Genomic DNA, 15,106 nt, shown 5'->3' on the forward strand with positions numbered 1-15,106 from the left:
CAAAGTGTTGAACATGATTTAACACAACTGAGCATGTGCATACTCAGCAGCTAATTAGCTGGGAATGGGGCATGAAGTGAGAGAGTTACAACATATACTTGGTGTTTGGTTCAGAATATTCCAAAGCTTCCCAGATATTCATTGCACCCTGTCATTCCTGAGAGGAATCATTATTATCTCGGTCAAGTAGATCCTAAACACTGTTCATCTCTGTGTTACTCTTTCTGAAATGGAGGCAACATCAAATGTGCGCTCTTTCTTTCACACTGAAATAACTGTGAGAATGGGTGTCAAGAGCAAGAACATTCATCATTCTGTATACAAAACACTGTGAGATAGGTGAAGGATACTGATCGTGTGTGCAACACAGAATAACTTTGAGCATACAATCTACCTGGTAATATAGGATATTTATATAAGAAGCAACTAAACCTTTTGGCAAGTAAAGTTCAAATCATGTGTAAATTATGCACATCAGCACAAAGAATAACTTTTTTCTTGTCAAACATTCTACATGCTACCTGTGAGGTATCTACTTATGTCAGCTTCTTTCATCCTCACAACAACCCTCTGACGTAGAGATACGAGCCACATCCCCCAAGTATAAAACCTGGTGCTCAATGAAGGGCTGGTAGACTGCAATTACATCCCAGGACTCCAGGATTTCAGTAAGACATGCCAGATCTGACCTCCAGGAAACAAAAGTAGCGAGAGAAAGAAAGGAGACATGGATGGAAATGAAAACAGAATTTGCTCTGATTGGAGTGGCAGGTAAGATATAGTTTTTATACAGAACTAAATACTAAGAGGATATCTTTCCTTTTCTCCTTTGCTTTTCGCTTCTCTTCTCTTCCCAGCTATCTGTAAGGCCTCCTCAGACAGCCATTTTGTTTTTTTGCATTTCTTTTCCATGGGGATTTTCTTGATCCCTGTCTCCTGTACAATGTCACGAACCTCTGTCCATAGTTCATCAGGCACTCTGTCTATCAGGTCTAGTCCCTTAAATCTATTTGTCACTTCCACTGTATACTCATAAGGGATCTGATCTAGGTCATACCTGAATGGTCTAGTGGTTTTCCCTACTTTCTTCAATTTAAGTCTGAATTTGGCAATAAGCAGTTCATGATCTGAGCCACAGTCTGCTCCTGGTCTTGTTTTTGCTGACTGTATGGAGCTTCTCCATCTTTGGCTGCAAAGAATATAATCAATCTGATTTCGGTGTTGACCATCTGGTGATGTCCACGTGTAGAGTCTTCTCTTGTGTTGTTGGAATAAGGTGTTTGCTATTACCAGTGCGTTCTCATGGCAAAACTCTATTAGCCTTTGACCTGCTTCATTCTGTACTCCAAGGCCAAACTTGCCTGTTATGCCAGGTGTTTCTTGACTTCCTACTTTTGCATTCCAGTCCCCTATAATGAAAAGGACATCGTTTTTGGGTGTTAGTTCTAGAAGGTCTTGTAGGTCTTCATAGAACCGTTCAACTTCAGCTTCTTCGGCGTTACTGGTCGGGGCATAGACTTGGATTACCGTGATATTGAGTGGTTTGCCTTGGAAACGAACAGAGATCATTCTGCTGTTTTTGAGATTGCATCCAAGTACTGCATTTCGGACTCTTTTGTTGGCCATGATGGCTACTCCATTTCTTCTAAGGGATTCTTGCCCACAGTAGTAGATATACTGGTCATCTGAGTTAAATTCACCCATTCCAGTCCATCTTAGTTCGCTGATTCCTAGAATGTCAACGTTCACTCTTGCCATCTCCTGTTTGACCACTTCCAGTTTGCCTTGATTCATGGACCTAACATTCCAGGTTCCTATGCAATATTGCTCTTTACAGCATCGGACTTTGCGTCTATCACCAGTCACATCCACAGTTGGGTATCGTTTTTGCTTTGGCTCCATCCCATCATTCTTTCTGGATTTATTTCTCCACTGATCTCCATTAGCATATTGGGCACCTACTGACCTGGGGAGTTCATCTTTCAGTGTCCTATCCTTTTGCCTTTTCATACTGTTCATGGGGTTCTCAAGGCAAGAATACTGAAGTGGTTTGCCATGCCCTTCTCCAGTGGACCACAATCTGTCAGACCTCTCCACCATGACCCATCCATCTTGGGTGGCCCCACACGGCATTGCTTAGTTTCATTGAGATAGACAAGGCTGTGGTCCGTGTGATCAGATTAGCTAGTTTTCTGTAGTTTTAATTTTAGTGTGTCTGCCCTCTGATGCCCTCTCGCAAGAATACACAGAACTGTACAAAAAAGATCTTCACGACCCAGATAATCATGATGGTGTGATCACTCACCTAGAGCCAGACATCCTGGAATGTGAAGTTAAGTGGGCCTTAGAAAGCATCACTACGAACAAAGCTAGTGGAGGTGATGGAATTCCAGTTGAGCTATTTCAAATCCTCAAAGGTGATGCTGTGAAAGTGCTGCACTCAATATGCCAGCAAATTTGGACAACTCAGCAGTGGCCACAGGACTGGAAAAGGTCAGTTTTCATTCCAATCCCAAAGAAAGGCAATGCCAAAGAATGCTCAAACTACCGCACAATTGCACTCATCTCACATGCTAGTAAAGTAATGCTCAAAATTCTCCAAGCCAGGCTACAGCAATACGTGAACCGTGAACTTCCAGATGTTCAAGCTGGTTTTAGAAAAGGCAGAGGAACCAGAGATCAAATTGCCAATATCCGCTGGATCATTGAAAAAGCAAGAGAGTTCCAGAAAAACATCTACTTCTGCTTTATTGACTATGCCAAAGCCTTTGACTGTGTGGATCACAATAAACTGTGGAAAATTCTGAAAGAGACGGGAATACCAGACCATCTGACCTGTCTCTTGAGAAACCTGTATGCAGGTCAGGAAGCAACAGTTAGAACTGGACATGGAACAACAGACTGGTTCCAAATAGGAAAAGGAGTCCGTCAAGGCTGTATATTGTCACCCTGCTTATTTAACTTATATGCAGAGTACATCATGAGAAACGCTGGGCTTGAAGAAACACAAGCTGGAATCAAGATTGCCGGGAGAAATATCAATAACCTCAGATACGCGGATGACACCACCCTTATGGCAGACAGTGAAGAACTAAAGAGCCTCTTGATGAATGTGAAGGAGGAGAGTGAAAAAGTTGTGTTAAAGCTCAACTTTCAGAAAACTAAGATCATGGCATCTGGTCCCATCACTCCATGGGAAATAGATGGGGAAACAGTGGAAACAGTGTCAGACTTTACTTTTTTGGGCTCCAGAATCACTGCTGATGGTGACTGCAGCCATGAAATTAAAAGACGCTTACTCCTTGGAAGGAAGGTTATGGCCAACCTAGATAGCATGTTTAAAAGCAGAGACATTACTTTGCCAACAAAAGTCCGTCTAGTCAAGGCTATGGTTTTTCCAGTGGTCATGTATGGATGTGAGAGTTGGACGGTGAAGAAAGCTGAGTGCTGAAGAATTGATGATTTTGTACTGTGGTGTTGGAGAAGACTCTTGAGAGTCCCTTGGACTGCAAGGAGATCCAATCAATCCATCCTAAAAGAGGTCAATCCTGGGTGTTCATTGGAAGGACTGATGTTGAAGCTGAAACTCCAATACTTTGGCCACCTCATGCAAAGGGTTGACTCATTGGAAAAGACCCTAATGCTGGGTAGGACTGGGGGCGGGAGGAGAAGGGGACGACAGAGGATGAGATGGTTGGATGGCATCACCGACTCGATGAACATGGGTTTGGGTAGACTCCGGGAGTTGGTGATGGACAGAGAGGCCTGGCGTGCTGCAATTCATGGGGTCGCAGAGAGTCGGACACGACTGAGCGACTGAACTGAACTGAACTGAACTGAAATACTAAGAAAGATAAATCCTTGATCACAACATTACGAGAGAAATAAGCTAAAACTTTGTAGAAATGAAGTTGCACAGGAAGACTAAATGCTACCATATCTTTTTTCTAGTCTCATAAACTTGCAACTCTCTAAGTGTCTTCATCCAGTGGTTAGACTACCTCATAGATGATGCAAAAGTTCATATTATATACTCTATACTAAAAAGTCTTAGAACTGGCACAGTAAATTGAATGTCAAATAAATCAGCAAGTACTTTTTTTAAACATAATCTTTTATCCATAATTAAATTCACTAAACCAGATAGTTCCAAATTAGGATCAGTCATGGATATTTTATGATATCATTATGGAACTGACACTAAGAAATGTCAGCTCATCAATTACAGGGTGGAAATAGCTTTTGCTAAATCCACTGGTTCATATTATATGATGCAGCTGGTAAAGAGATATAGCTTCATATTCATGTGATGTATCATAAACCTAGGTCCAAAAACCTCTACTATTGCATAAGCAATGAATTTGTACTTCTTGAATTCAATTGTTTAATAAAAGAGGACAGAAGAGATAAGATACCTATTGCTCTGTCATCATTAGTTAAAGAAATAGGAAATTTTATTTTAAAAATACCAACCAGAGTAATAAAATTATTCCATTGCTTTTCTAGGCTTAGTGATCTTGGTACAAAATTTTGCATCAAATTGCAATTCCAGTTGTAAAATATTAACGATTTTCTTCATGTGTTTAACCTTTGCTTACCACCCTCTACATGATGCAACCTCAAAGGAATTCCTTTGGGAAAAGAGATAATCAGGTTTGTTAAGGAAGAACTTTCATATGTCACCACCATTACTTACCAAACTATGGTGAAGTATAATTTTGTAAGCAAGGAAGGATCAAGAAACATATGACAGAAATCCTTTTTAGCCAGGTTCTTAAAGCTGATCCAAACAATGTTCAATTTTTATCTTCCATGACAAATCAGGTGTCAAGGTGAGTTTAGGCACCACTTCCATTGAATGAACTTCTCAATTAGATGACAACCAAACAATATGTCCAAGCTGCTGTAATTTAACAATATAGAAATAAAAACTTTTAATCTCTTGTATTTTCCTCTAACAATCCTCCATTTTTTTCAGTATTGCAGGAAGGAGGAACTTTGCCACAAATACTTTTGAGAACAAAGCACCAACTTTTTATTAGAGACTGGGAGTTTAACTTAGTTACACATGCTTCAGTGTCGGGTAAACCAGTGTCGGGTTGTTTTGTTTTTTTCTGTCTCTTTCATTCCTGTAAAACTTCGATGCTTACAATAGAATGTCATCATCATTCTAATTAGGTGGATGAAACTGGAGCCTATTATACAGAGCGAAGTAAGTCAGAAAGAAAAACACCAATGCAGTATATTGACACATATATATGGAATTTAGAAAGATGGTAACGATGACCCTATATGCGAGACAGCAAAAGAGACACAGATGTAAAGAACAGACTGTTGGACTCTGGGAGAAGGCGAGAGTGGGATGATTTGAGAGAATAGCATTGAAACATGTATATTGTCATATGTGAAATAGATTGCCAGTCCACGTTCGATGCATGAGGCAGGGTGCTCAGGGCTGGTGCACTGGGATGACCCTGAGAGATGGGATGGGGAGGGTCAGGATGGGGAACACATGTACACCCACGGCTGATTCATGTGAATGTATGGCAAAAACCACCACAATATTGTAAAATAATTAGCCTCCAATTAAAAAAAATAATAATAAAGTTTTTCCCAAAATGTTAAAAAAAAAAGAGAGAAAAAAAAAAAAAAAAAAAAAAGAATGTCATCATCAAACACAAAGATTTCCACAGGTGCCAAACTGGTTGAAATAAAACTTGATCTCTGCTAGGTGAGGATGCTTATTGTAGAAGGTGGTATCTTTTGTCTTTTCAGACTGGATGATGATTATCTTGCAAATGTTACATATATAGCATTTACAAATACACACACTTTATTTTGATTAAATAAATATACAGATAATTTCCACTTCTGTATAAGAATAAACTGGGTGCTTTTTTTTTAGTTTTCAAAGCACTGTCAATTGTTTTATCTCTTTCAATTACCACAACAGTTCTATGGTATAGTTAAGATGTATGTTTCAGAACAAAGCAAAAACAAGAAACAGATCTGTAAGTTTTAGAGATTTTCCTTAAATCTTATGTGCAGTAAATGTAGCAACAGAAGAAACAGATTTCACAATGTCTGGAAGTTTGTCTAGAAAACTTAGTGTCACCTGTAGTCTACCACTTTTTTTAAATAATGAAAATATTTATCATAAGGATCAACAGATATAGAAATGATTGGGATTGGAACAGAAAGGATTGGAATATGATTTAGTTTTACTGATTAACCATATCCTATATTTTGGTGGCCATTTTAATGTACATTTTATTTTTTAGTGGTTATTACTATTGAGATATAGATCACAGAGAGGATTTAATTTTCATATATCTTGCTTGAAACTTTTACTATCAGGAGGTGACTAGGATTCCTGTTTATTGTTAGATCTTCAGGCAGACATAAAGAAATAGAATCTCAACAAATGCATGAATGCTGGCCAGGTCCCAGAGACATTGGGGTTACATTTCATGAACATAAATAAAGTATGAGCTATGAAAGCTATTTTAAAAGAGGACGGGGATAAGGTACATTTGGGGGTGGGGTTAATTGAGTTGGGTGCTGTCCAGGGATAGAAAAAGCCTGTGCTGTGTGCTCAGTCACTTCAGTTGTGTCCAACTCTTTGTGACCCTATGGACTGCTGCCCGCCAGGCTCCTCTGTCCATGGGATTCTCCAGGCAAGAATAATGGACTGGGTTGCCATGGCCTCTTCCAGGGAATCTTCTCAACCCAGAGACAGAACCCACACCTCCTGCATAGCAGGCAGATTCTTTAACCACTTAGCCACCAGGGAAGCCCAGAAAGGAACTTACCAGTAGGTAAAAGATGGTTAGAAATACTGACTCCTTCCTACTTAACAAGAAAAACAAACAAACAAACAAACATTTTGTGTATGTTAATGAGTGGTTTCCGTCAGATTCTCCTTTCTCTGTTCCTGGAGGGACTACTTATATTTATTCAAAGCTGGAGATGAGGTCCATCCATGTCACTGACATTATTTTGTTCTTTTTATTATTGAATAATCCATTGTATATGTGTACCACATCTTCTTTATCCATTCCTCTATCAATGGACATTTAGGTTGCTTCTGTGTCCTGGCTACTGTAAATAGTGTTGCAATGAACATTGAGGTACATATGTCTTTTCATATTATGGTTTTCACCAGATATTTGCCCAGGAGTGGGATTGCTAGATCATATGTCAGCTCTATTTTCAGTTGTTTTTTTTTTAACCTGCTGCTGCTGCTGCTAAGTCACTTCAGTCATGTCCGACTCTCTGCGACCCCATAGATGGCAGCCCACCAGGCTCCCCGTCCCTGGGATTCTCCAGGCAAAAATACTGGAGTGGGTTGCCATTTCCTTTTCCAATGCATGAAAGGGAAAAGTGAAAGTGAAGTCACTCAGTCGTGTCTGACTCTTAGCGAACCCATGGACTGCAGCCTACCAGGCTCCTCCATCCATGGGATTTTCCAGGCAAGAGTACTGGAGTGGGGTGCCATTGCCGTCTCCGTTTTTTTTTTTACCTAGAGATTGTCATACTGAGTGAAGCAAGTCAGAGAATGACAACTATCATATGATATTGTTTATATGTGGAGTCTAAATAAAAATTGGCACAAATGAACCTATTTACAAAACAGAAATAGTTACAGATGTAGAAAGCATCATAGGCATCATATGTATCCCCTTATGATTACTAAGGGGAAAAGGTTGGGGGATAAATTGAAATATTGGGATTGACATATACTCCCTGTTGTTTTAGTCAATAAGTTGTGTTCAACTCTTTTGTGACCCCATGGACTGTAGCCTACCAGGATCCTCTGTCCTCGAGATTTCCCAAGCAAGAATACTGGGGTGGGTTGCCATTTCCTTTTCGAGAGGATCTTCCCAACTCAGAGGTCGAACCCACATCTCCTGCATTAGCAGGCAGGCTCTTTACCACTGATCCACCACCCCCTACACACACCCTACTATATATAAAATAGATAACTAATGAAAACATACTATATAGCATGGAGAACTCTACTCAGTACTCTGTAATAACCCATATAGGAACAGAATCTTAAAAGAAGAGTGGATATATTATAACTGACTCTCTTTGCTGCATAGCAGAAACTAACACAGGAGGGTAACTCAATTATAGTCCAATAAATGTTAATATAAAAAAAAACTGGGAATGAGTCATTGTCTGAATCCAGATCCAGCTACTTAAATGCATGACCAGCTGAGAGGTAACACCACTGAATTGGGAGGAAAAAGGTAAGGATTATACTATAGGTAGTAGGACAACTCAGAGAACAATAAAAGGTGTAAAGTGGGACAGTGGGTGAGAAAAAGTGATCAAAGATGTGTTATTGGAAGTAACAGCTCCTTGAAAGCAATACCTGTGCTATTCAAGATAGAGAAAAAAAAGAAACTTCTGGGAAGCTTGAAGACACAGTGATTATCATAAAAAAACAGGTTTTCTCAATGTCTGTTCTACTGACTGAAGAAATAAATGCAAAAAAATTGTTGTTATGTGTCATTTGGTTGAAGCCAAGATGTCATTTAAAAAAATCTAGGATTCCTTGCTAAAGCAATATGTAACTCTTACCTATGCTTAATGCACTTAGAAGTTCATATACAGTGTTTAAGAACATGAAATGAAGAAATGTATGTATAAGTTTGGATCTGAGTTCTACCATTTGAGTGATAACAGGTAAATTGTTTAAATTTTTTGATCTCAAACTTCTAATTAATTAATTGAGTTGGTAATATGTATGTTCCTCACAGGGCTTCCCTGGTGGCTCAGATGGTAAAGAATCCACCTGCAGTGCAGGACACCCCAGTTCAATCCCTGGGTTGGGAAGATCCCCTGGAGGAGGGCATGGCAACTCACTCCAGTATTCTTGCCTGGAGAATCCCCATGAGCAAAGGAGCCCTGCGGGAATAGTCTATGGGGCCTCAAAGAGTTGGACAAGACTGAGCGACTACTCACCTTAAGAATTTTCTTATTTTAGGATATTTGCTATAGCCTTTTTCCTTTGCCTAGAATGCTTTTCCAACAAGCAATTTAAGGTTGGTTAAATTTTGCCCTATTGATTTTAGCTTCATGCAGGATCTCTCAGTCCCTGCATTGTTAACAGTTTGGTCTGGGTAATTTTTTGTTGTGGGGGGTGGGGATCCTGTGATTTTCAAGATATTCAGGAGTAGCCCTGGACTCTGTTAGATGCCAATAGGTCAGCTCTCCACTCCTTCAAGTTGTAATGAGAAAAATGTTTCCAGATTACCAGATATCCCCTAGAGGGCAAAATCGCTATACCACCCACCCTAAACACACTACTGAAACCACTGGCTTCATGTCACTTTCTCAGAGAAGCCTTTCCTCATTCTTCAACCAAAGGTAGCCCCCAAGTCACTATCTATTCCCCATTATCCATCATAAAACACTAATCACATCATCTTTTCTTGATAAATGATTTACTTGATTATTGTCTATCCCCCCCCACCTCCGACATAACACAATGTAAGTGCCGTGAGAGGAAAAGTTTGGTTTATTTATAATAAGGGTGTGATAAATACATATATAATACATAAATATGTACATATTAGTTGAACAAATGAATAGATGAAGAAATGTGTGTGTCCAAACTGCAGTTTAGTTTTATAAACTCTGCCGCTAAACATGATTTTATGTTAGTAAAGATTAAATGTTATATTATATTCATTTAGTAAATATTAATTGAGCATTTCCTATACATCAGACATCCTGGTTGCTGGGCAATATAGTGGTCAACAGGACAGAAAAGACTTATATTAATTCTAAAGTCATTTGACAGGTGTTTTAAGGTTGCAGAGTGGAGAGACACAAAGAATATTACTGGTAAATTAGATTCATTACAAGTATCATGTAGAAAGAATGAACATTCTCTCTTTACTTCTTTACTGTAGATATCTTCTGAAACTGAACCTTCCAAGACTGGGAATTTTTTCCAAACTTTTCATAATTAATCCAAAAGAAGAATTGATTTTGCCTTTCCTAATCTATTTGGAATAGCTTTATCTGTGCCTGTAGATATGCATGTCTGTACATAGGTGTATCTAACAATGGAAATGATTGGAATGTCTTGAAACATAGCTACATAATACAAATATGTAATTTTACGTATGTACCTTATATAAGTAGGATTTATTCTAAACATTGTCTAAAATTTGCTTTTGTTGAATCCAAATATATGTTGGAGAGTTTCTTTAAATATTGGTTTATATATTGATAAATCTGCATTGCTCTTTTAAAATACTTACTAGAATTTGATACTATGGATATGTTAACTATGTTTAATTGTTGTGTATTGATTTAGTTTACTTAACAGTTTTCATTATCACAAGCCTATAACTTTTCATGTGTAAGTATTTTTGAATATTGTATATCCTAAAATTCTGAAAGAGATGGGAATACCAGACCATCTGACCTGTCTCTTGAGAAACCTGTATGCAGGTCAGGAAGCAACAGTTAGAACTGGACATGGAACAACAGACAGGTTCCAAATAGGAAAAGGAGTACGTCAAGGCTGTATATTGTCACCCTGCTTATTTAACTTATATGCAGAGTACATCATGAGAAATGCTGGGCTGGAAGAAACACAAGCTGGAATCAAGATTGCCGGGAGAAATATCAATAACCTCAGATATGCGGATGACACCACCCTTATGGCAGAAAGTGAAGAAGAACTAAAGAGCCTCTTGATGAAAGTGAAAGAGGAGAGTGAAAAAGTTGTGTTAAAGCTCAACGTTCAGAAAACTAAGATCATGGCATCTGGTCCAATCACTTCATGGGAAATAGATGGGGAAACAGTGGAAACAGTTTATTTATCAGACTTTATTTTTTGGGGCTCCAGAATCACTGCTGATGGTGACTGCAGCCATGAAATTAAAAGACGCTTACTCCTTGGAAGGAAAGTTATGACCAACCTAGATAGCATATTTAAAAGCAGAGACATTACTTTGCCAACAAAAGTCCATCTAGTCAAGACTATGGTTTTTCCAGTGGTCATGTATGGATGTGAGAGTTGGACGGTGAAGAAAGCTGAGTGCCAAAGAATTGATGCTTTTGAACTGTGGTGTTGGAGAAGACTCTTGAGAGTCCCTTGGACTGCAAGGAGATCCAATCAATCCATCCTAAAAGAGATCAATCCTGGGTGTTCATTGGAAGGTCTGATGTTGAAGCTGAAGCTCCAATACTTTGGTCACCGCATGCGAAGGGTTGACTCATTGGAAAAGACCCTAATGCTGGGTAGGATTGGGGGTGGGAGGAGAAGGGGACGACAGAGGATGAGATGGTTGGATGGCATCACCGACTCAATGGACATGGGTTTGGGTAGACTCCAGGAGTGATGGACAGAGAGGCCTGGCGTGCTGCAATTCATGTGGTCGCAAAGAGTCGGACACGACTGAGTGACTGAACTAAACTGAACTGATATCTTGGAAGTAGAATTATGAAAATTGAAGGATAAACACTTATATTTTAATGTAACTTCAAACACTTCTAAAAAGTTAATGAATTTATACCTGTACTGATTTAATGAATATGTGTATATTGATATATTACCTATTGATCTATGTATGTTATAAATATGTTATAGATAATTTCTCCCTCTTATTATTTTTTAAAACTCTGATTATGATTATCTTCCCATACAAAAGATTTCTTTTCTTTTAAAATGTAGACAAATCTGTTAGTCTCTTTTTTTTTTTTGAGATATTTTTGTTCTGTTTTGCAAATTAATTAAGTGAAAAGTCAAAGTCTCTCAGTCGTGTCTGGCTCTTTGCGACCCCATGGAGTATACAGTCCATGGAATTCTCCAGGCCAGGATACTAGAGTGAGTAGCCTTTTCCTTCTCCAGGGGATCTTCCCAACCCAGGGATCAAACCCAGGTCTCCTGTACTGCAGGCAGATTCTTTACCAGCTGAGCCACCAGGGAAGCCTTTATTAATCCTAGTTAATTTTTCCTTATTGTCTCTGCAGTTAATGTGTAACTAGTTAATTCTCTAAAATTTGTTTCTTGTAAATGATGTGAAGTAAGGATTTACCTTTTTTTCAGTCAATTATTAAAATACCATTCATAGGATGACATTAAATCATATATTTAATATATAGAAATTATTAAAATTACATATATCTTGCAGAAGTCTTGTGTTTAATTGATGTTATTAATTCTGTTTCAAGTCCACACCATTTTTTAAATATAGTTTTATAGCAGGTTTTGACATTTGGTACTTGCTCCTTGGAAGAAAAGCTATGGCCAACCTAGACAGCATATTAAAAAGCAGAGACATTGCCAACAAAGGTCTGTCTCATGAAGGCTATGGATTTTCCAGTAGTCATGTATGGATATGAGAGTTGGACTATAAAGAAAGCTGAGTGCTGAAGAATTGATGCTTTTGAACAGTGGTGTTGGAGAAGACTCTTGAGAGTGCCTTGGACTGCAAGATCAAACCAGTCCATCCTAAAGGAAAAACACCCCTGGATATTCATTGGAAGGACTGATGCTGAAGTTAAAACTCCAATACTTTGGCCACCTGATGTGAAGAACCGACTCCTTAGAAAAGACCCTGATACCAGAAAAGATTGAAGGCAGGAGGAGAGGGGATGACAGAGGATGAGATGGTTGGATGGCATCACCAACTTGATGGACATGAGCTTGAGCAAGCTCTGGGAGTTGGTGATGGACAGGAAAGCCCAGAATGCTGCAGTCCATGGGGTCACAAAGAGTTGAACACTACTGAGTGACTGAACTGAAAATCTTCCTCTCACCCAGTTCCCAGTCATATTTTTTAGTTAACTGATCTTGTATTTTTTTCTATTCTAGATGAATTTTAGAAACAGTTTTCAAGTTTTATTTAAAAAATTTTGTCAGTATTGTATTTCCTTTATAGTCAAAAACACAATTTTTGTAAATGATGACAAACCTATTAAAATTAAAATATATAATAATTAATATTAGCAAAATTCTATTAAATTTCACACTCTGAGACAATACTTGTGGCAACTTGTGACCATGTGTTGAAAACTTTTGAAATAATTTTATAATAAAAAATTATGTTTTAACCCAGTAACCTTCAGTATATTTCTTTAGGAGTAAAATTTTTTAAAAGAAAGTGGTTGCAGGATTTTAATTATAAAATGGAAAAAGATTTGGAAAAAACTTTAATGTCCAATGGCAAAAAAAGCTACATTAGCAAACTCTTCCTTAAAGAGAATATTGGGCTGCAGGCTACTTGGTCTGTGTAGTGAATACTCAGCTGTTCCATTGTGTCCCAAAAGGAGCTGTAGACAATATAGAAACAAATGAATATGGCTGTGTTCCAATAAAACATTGTTTACAAAAACAGCTAATTGGCCTACAGGCTGCAGTTTTTCTGTTATAGAACCATAATAGTGCATATAAGTATAATAACAGTAGCCTGGAAAGTATCCTGTGCTCGAGGATAAATAAGAAGAGGCAGAATAAAAATTACTGTGATTGTAATTATGAGTAAATTGTAGTGTGAAGGAGAACTAGTGAGGAACTAATAAAAATATAAAGCTTTTCATTTGTAAGGCACTTAGATTTGTGGATTGTTTTGTTTTGGGCTTCCCAGGTGGCGCTAGTAGTAAAGACTCCACCTGCCAGTTAGGAGACTCAGGAGATGCAAGAGACAGATTCAGTTCCTGGGTTGGGAAGATCCCCTGTAGTAGGAAATGACAACCTACTTCGGTATTCTTTCATGAAAAATTACATGGACAGAGGAGCCTGGCAGTTATTTTGTTTTAGTTATTTATTTGCTCTTTGTGCCAAACATTGTTGTTGAATTTTAATAAATTAATATTCGGTTCTGAAACATTTCTTTCTTTCAGTGTCCTTAATCTTTTCCTACTTATGTCTTGTCTGCATTCTGCATTAAGCCATTCTGTATGTGACCTGATTTTCAATTATTTAAGCCCTACACTTAATGGCATATCTCACACCATATCTCTTACTCTCTTTTTCCTCCCATCTGCTTATACAATTAATCAGTTAACAACTCTGGCCCTTCGCTTCTGAAAAGATTGATAGAAGTAAGAAAAATCTCAAATAATTTCATATTTGCTAGAAATTTTCAAATGTTAAGATACTTTCAAGTAATTTTTCTGATATCACTGAAAGCATTAAAATATATTTGGTTCTAAATCAATATAGAACTCTCTGAATTTTAATTAGGTCCCATTTGTTTATTTTTGCTTTTATTTCCAATATTCTGGGAGGTGGGTCATGGAGGATCCTGCTGTGATTTATGTCGGAGAGTGTTTTCCCTATGTTTTCCTCTAGGAGTTTTATAGTTTCTGGTCTTACGTTTAGATCTTTAATCCATTTTGAGTTTATTTTTGTGTATGGTGTTAGGAAGTGTTCTAGTTTCATTCTTTTACAAGTGGTTGACCAGTTTTCCCAGCACCACTTGTTAAAGAGATTGTCTTTTCTCCATTGTATAGTCTTGCCTCCTTTGTCAAAGATAAGGTGTCCATAGGTGCGTGGGTTTATCTCTGGGCTTTCTATTTTGTTCCATTGATCTATATTTCTATCTTTGTGCCAGTACCATACTGTCTTGATGACTGTGGCTTTGTAGTAGAGCCTGAAGTCAGGCAGGTTGATTCCTCCAGTTCCATTCTTCTTTCTCAAGATTGCTTTGGCTATTCGAGGTTTCTTATATTTCCATACAAATTGTGAAATGGTTTGTTCTAGTTCTGTGAAAAATACCATTGGTAGCTTGATAGGGATTGCATTGAATCTATAGATTGCTTTGGGTAGTATACTCATTTTCACTATATTGATTCTTCCAATCCATGAACACGGTATATTTCTCCATCTGTTTGTGTCCTCTTTGATTTCTTTCATCAGTGTTTTATAGTTTTCTATATATAAGTCTTTTGTTTCTTTAGGTAGATATATTCCTAAGTATTTTATTCTTTTTGTTGCAATGGTGAATGGTATTGTTTCCTTAATTTCTCTTTCTGTTTTCTCATTATTGGAATATAGGAATGCAAGGGATTTCTTTGTGTTAATTTTATATCCTGCAACTTTACTATATTCATTGATTAGCTCTAGTAATATTCT

The sequence above is a fragment of the Giraffa tippelskirchi genome, chromosome 8, assembly GCF_054371585.1.
Source record: "Giraffa tippelskirchi isolate mGirTip1 chromosome 8, T2T-mGirTip1v1.2.pri, whole genome shotgun sequence".
Taxonomy (NCBI): domain Eukaryota; kingdom Metazoa; phylum Chordata; class Mammalia; order Artiodactyla; family Giraffidae; genus Giraffa; species Giraffa tippelskirchi.